Source organism: Pelophylax lessonae, assembly GCF_965119305.1.
Source record: "Pelophylax lessonae genome assembly, contig: HAP1_SCAFFOLD_623, whole genome shotgun sequence".
NCBI classification, from domain to species: Eukaryota; Metazoa; Chordata; class Amphibia; order Anura; family Ranidae; genus Pelophylax; species Pelophylax lessonae.
In genome coordinates, this window is record NW_028119722.1 from 55,579 (window position 1) to 62,484 (window position 6,906).

Sequence of the window (6,906 nt, forward strand, 5' to 3'; positions counted from 1 at the left end):
GGAGAGGGGTGTCCTCCCATATGTACAATTGGAGTTCTTCCTGGAAAGTCAGTGATTGGCTGCCATTCATTGTGTATTGTTGTGATAATCTCTGTCATTGGTCACAGCTATCAAATGGTACAGACAGAGCCAATCACAGCTATCACATGGTACAGAAAGAGCCAATCACAGCTATCACATGGTACATACAGAGCCAACCACAGCTATCACATGGTACAGACAGAGCCAATCACAGCTATCACAATGGTACAGACAGAGCCAATCACAGCTATCACATGGTACAGATAGAGCCAATCACAGCTCTCACATGGTACAGACAGAGCCAATCACAGCTATCACAATGGTGCAGATAGAGCCAATCACAGCACTCACAATTGTATAGACAGAGCCAATCACAGCACTCACGATGGTACAGACAGAGCCAATCACAGCTATCATGTGGTACAGACAGAGCCAATCACAGCTATCACATGGTACAGACAGAGCCAATCACAGCTATCACAATGGTACAGAGCCAATCACAGCACTCACAATGGTGCAGATAGAGCCAATCACAGCACTCACAATGGTGCAGACAGAGCCAATCACAGCTATCATGTGGTACAGATAGAGCCAATCACAGCTATCGCATGGTACGGACAGAGCCAATCACAGCTATCGCATGGTACAGACAGAGCCAATCACAGCTATCACATGGTACAGACAGAGCCAATCACAGCTATCACAATGGTACAGAGCCAATCACAGCACTCACGATGGTGCAGATAGAGCCAATCACAGCACTCACAATTGTATAGACAGAGCCAATCACAGCACTCACGATGGTACAGACAGAGCAAATCACAGCTATCATGTGGTACAGACAGAGCCAATCACAGCTATCACATGGTACAGACAGAGCCAATCACAGCTATCACATGGTACAGACAGAGCCAATCACAGCTATCACATGGTACAGACAGAGCCAATCACAGCTATCACATGGTACAGACAGAGCCAATCACAGCTATCACATGGTACAGACAGAGCCAATCACAGCACTCACAATGGTACAGACAGAGCCAATCACAGCTATCATGTGGTACAGACAGAGCCAATCACAGCTATCACAATGGTACAGAGCCAATCACAGCACTCACAATGGTGCAGATAGAGCCAATCACAGCACTCACAATGGTGCAGACAGAGCCAATCACAGCTATCATGTGGTACAGATAGAGCCAATCACAGCTATCGCATGGTACGGACAGAGCCAATCACAGCTATCGCATGGTACAGACAGAGCCAATCACAGCTATCACATGGTACAGACAGAGCCAATCACAGCTATCACAATGGTACAGAGCCAATCACAGCACTCACGATGGTGCAGATAGAGCCAATCACAGCACTCACAATTGTATAGACAGAGCCAATCACAGCACTCACGATGGTACAGACAGAGCAAATCACAGCTATCATGTGGTACAGACAGAGCCAATCACAGCTATCACATGGTACAGACAGAGCCAATCACAGCTATCACATGGTACAGACAGAGCCAATCACAGCTATCACATGGTACAGACAGAGCCAATCACAGCTATCACATGGTACAGACAGAGCCAATCACAGCTATCACATGGTACAGACAGAGCCAATCACAGCACTCACAATGGTACAGACAGAGCCAATCACAGCACTCACAATGGTACAGACAGAGCCAATCACAGCTATCATGTGGTACAGACAGAGCCAATCACAGCTATCACAATGGTACAGAGCCAATCACAGCACTCACAATGGTGCAGATAGAGCCAATCACAGCACTCACAATGGTGCAGACAGAGCCAATCACAGCTATCATGTGGTACAGATAGAGCCAATCACAGCTATCGCATGGTACGGACAGAGCCAATCACAGCTATCACATGGTACAGACAGAGCCAATCACAGCTATCACAATGGTACAGAGCCAATCACAGCACTCACGATGGTGCAGATAGAGCCAATCACAGCACTCACAATTGTATAGACAGAGCCAATCACAGCACTCACGATGGTACAGACAGAGCAAATCACAGCTATCATGTGGTACAGACAGAGCCAATCACAGCTATCACATGGTACAGACAGAGCCAATCACAGCTATCACATGGTACAGACAGAGCCAATCACAGCTATCACATGGTACAGACAGAGCCAATCACAGCTATCACATGGTACAGACAGAGCCAATCACAGCTATCACATGGTACAGACAGAGCCAATCACAGCACTCACAATGGTACAGACAGAGCCAATCACAGCACTCACAATGGTACAGACAGAGCCAATCACAGCTATCACATGGTACAGACAGAGCCAATCACAGCTATCACATGGTACAGACAGAGCCAATCACAACATTCACAATGGTGCAGACAGAGCCAATCACAGCTCTCACATGGTACAGACAGAGCCAATCACAGCCCATGACTGCTGATCGCACAGTTTCCGGTCTTCGGTGAGCAGGGGATGGTAGCTGAGTCAGCGGAGGGGGGCGGGGCAGATGACTGAGAGGCGGAGCCAGGTGTCCTGTATATAAATGCCTCATAGCTCCTCCCCCTCCTGTATATAAATGCCTCATAGCTCCTCCCCCTCCTGTATATAAATGTCTCATAGCTCCTCCCCCTGTATATAAATGTCTCATAGCTCCTCCCCCTCCTGTATATAAATGTCTCATAGCTCCTCCCCCTCCTGTATATAAATATATCATAGCTCCTCCCCCATGTGAGTGGGCGGGAGACCCATAGTGTGTATGGAGGGGGAGGGGTGCATGCAGTATATATATGAGGAAAGGTTTATCTGTCTGTATTTCCCCGCCCCCTTTCCTCCTCCTGCATGTGAGAAGGCGGAGACTCCACACACAGCTCTGTATATAGAGGGGAGGGAGGTTTCCCATGGCGACCAATCAGAGGGACAACAAAGAGGATTCCCCTCCCCCTCTACATCCCTCCGTACCCCAAATCCAGAGCACAACACGGGGAGACCCTCAGACCGGATATCCGCTCCTCTCCGCACTGCATGCTGGGACATCCCCCCTCTCCTCTACAGCAACACTGACCCGACCCCGCCCCCTCTCCGAGGACACGCCTTCTCATCTACATAAACACTGAATCGATCCCACCCACCTCTCCGAGGACACGCCTTCTTATCGCATCAACACTGACCAAACCCCGCCCTCCTCTCCGAGGACACGCCTTCTCCTAAACTACAAAAACACGGATCCGACCCCGCCCACCTCTCCGAGGACACGCCTTCTCATCTGCATCAACGCTGACCCGACACCGACCTCCTCTCCGAGGACACGCCTTCTCTTCACATCAACCCTGACCAAACCCCGCCCACCTTTCCGAGGACACGCCTTCTCCTAATCTACTACAATACTGATCCGACTACGCCCACCTCTTTGGGGACACGCCTTCTCATCTGCTACGATGTTAAACTCATCCCACTTTTCAGGGGACTTCTCCTCATCTACTACAACAGTGACCGGACCCCGCCCACCTTTCCGAGGACACGCCTTCTTCTCATCTCCTACAATCATAAACTGACACCTCCCACCGCTCCGAGGACACGCCTGCTCGTTTACTACTTCAATACTGACCCAACCCCGCCCACCACTCCGGGGATACGCCTTCTCCTCTTCTACTACAATACTAAACCGACACCTCCCACTATTCCGGGGACACGCCTCCTCCTCTTCTACCACAACACTAACCCGACTCCGCCCACCTCTCCGCGGATACGCCTTCTGCCAATCTACTACAATAATAAACTTACTCCTCCCACTGCTGCGGGGACACGCCTCCTCCTCATCTTCTACAATACTAGACTGACTCCTCCCACCTCTCCGGGGATATATAGGGGGAGGGTCGCTGGGTGTATATAATAATAATATATAATGAGATGAGAGGTGTATACATCCAGTATATGATATCAGAGTCGCACAGTCGCTGGGTGTATATAATAATAATATATAATGAGATGAGAGGTGTATACACCCAGTATATGATATCAGAGTCGCACAGTCGCTGGGTGTATAATAATAATATATAATGAGATGAGAGGTGTATACACCCAGTATATGATATCAGAGTCGCACAGTCGCTGGGTATATAATAATAATATATAATGAGATGAGAGGTGTATACACCCAGTATATGATATCAGAGTCGCACAGTCGCTGGGTGTATATAATAATATATAATGAGATGAGAGGTGTATACACCCAGTATATGATATCAGAGTCGCACAGTCGCTGGGTGTATATAATAATATATAATGAGATGAGAGGTGTATACACCCAGTATATGATATCAGAGTCGCACAGTCGCTGGGTGTATATAATAATAATATATAATGAGATGAGAGGTGTATACACCCAGTATATGATATCAGAGTCGCACAGTCGCTGGGTGTATATAATAATATATAATGAGATGAGAGGTGTATACACCCAGTATATGATATCAGAGTCGCACAGTCGCTGGGTGTATAATAATAATATATAATGAGATGAGAGGTGTATACATCCAGTATATGATATCAGAGTCGCACAGTCGCTGGGTGTATATAATAATAATATATAATGAGATGAGAGGTGTATACATCCAGTATATGATATCAGAGTCGCACAGTCGCTGTGTATATATAATAATAATATATAATGAGATGAGAGGTGTATACATCCAGTATATGATATCAGAGTCGCACAGTCGCTGGGTATATAATAATATATAATGAGATGAGAGGTGTATACATCCAGTATATGATATCAGAGTCGCACAGTCGCTGGGTATATAATAATAATATATAATGAGATGAGAGGTGTATACACCCAGTATATGATATCAGAGTCGCACAGTCGCTGGGTGTATATAATAATAATATATAATGAGATGAGAGGTGTATACATCCAGTATATGATATCAGAGTCGCACAGTCGCTGGGTATATATAATAATAATATATAATGAGATGAGAGGTGTATACATCCAGTATATGATATCAGAGTCGCACAGTCGCTGGGTGTATATAATAATAATATATAATGAGATGAGAGGTGTATACACCCAGTATATGATATCAGAGTCGCACAGTCGCTGGGTATATAATAATAATATATAATGAGATGAGAGGTGTATACACCCAGTATATGATATCAGAGTCGCACAGTCGCTGGGTGTATATAATAATAATATATAATGAGATGAGAGGTGTATACATCCAGTATATGATATCAGAGTCGCACAGTCGCTGGGTATATAATAATAATATATAATGAGATGAGAGGTGTATACACCCAGTATATGATATCAGAGTCGCACAGTCGCTGGGTATATAATAATAATATATAATGAGATGAGAGGTGTATACACCCAGTATATGATATCAGAGTCGCACAGTCGCTGGGTGTATATAATAATAATATATAATGAGATGAGAGGTGTATACACCCAGTATATGATATCAGAGTCGCACAGTCGCTGGGTGTATATAATAATAATATATAATGAGATGAGAGGTGTATACATCCAGTATATGATATCAGAGTCGCACAGTCGCTGGGTATATATAATAATAATATATAATGAGATGAGAGGTGTATACATCCAGTATATGATATCAGAGTCGCACAGTCGCTGGGTGTATATAATAATAATATATAATGAGATGAGAGGTGTATACACCCAGTATATGATATCAGAGTCGCACAGTCGCTGGGTATATAATAATAATATATAATGAGATGAGAGGTGTATACACCCAGTATATGATATCAGAGTCGCACAGTCGCTGGGTGTATATAATAATAATATATAATGAGATGAGAGGTGTATACATCCAGTATATGATATCAGAGTCGCACAGTCGCTGGGTATATAATAATAATATATAATGAGATGAGAGGTGTATACACCCAGTATATGATATCAGAGTCGCACAGTCGCTGGGTGTATATAATAATATATAATGAGATGAGAGGTGTATACACCCAGTATATGATATCAGAGTCGCACAGTCGCTGGGTGTATAATAATAATATATAATGAGATGAGAGGTGTATACATCCAGTATATGATATCAGAGTCGCACAGTCGCTGGGTGTATATAATAATAATAATATATAATGAGATGAGAGGTGTATACACCCAGTATATGATATCAGAGTCGCACAGTCGCTGGGTATATAATAATAATATATAATGAGATGAGAGGTGTATACATCCAGTATATGATATCAGAGTCGCACAGTCGCTGGGTGTATATAATAATAATATATAATGAGATGAGAGGTGTATACATCCAGTATATGATATCAGAGTCGCACAGTCGCTGGGTGTATATAATAATAATATATAATGAGATGAGAGGTGTATACACCCAGTATATGATATCAGAGTCGCACAGTCGCTGGGTATATAATAATAATATATAATGAGATGAGAGGTGTATACACCCAGTATATGATATCAGAGTCGCACAGTCGCTGGGTGTATATAATAATATATAATGAGATGAGAGGTGTATACATCCAGTATATGATATCAGAGTCGCACAGTCGCTGGGTGTATATAATAATAATATATAATGAGATGAGAGGTGTATACACCCAGTATATGATATCAGAGTCGCACAGTCGCTGGGTATATAATAATAATATATAATGAGATGAGAGGTGTATACACCCAGTATATGATATCAGAGTCGCACAGTCGCTGGGTGTATATAATAATAATATATAATGAGATGAGAGGTGTATACATCCAGTATATGATATCAGAGTCGCACAGTCGCTGGGTATATAATAATAATATATAATGAGATGAGAGGTGTATACACCCAGTATATGATATCAGAGTCGCACAGTCGCTGGGTGTAT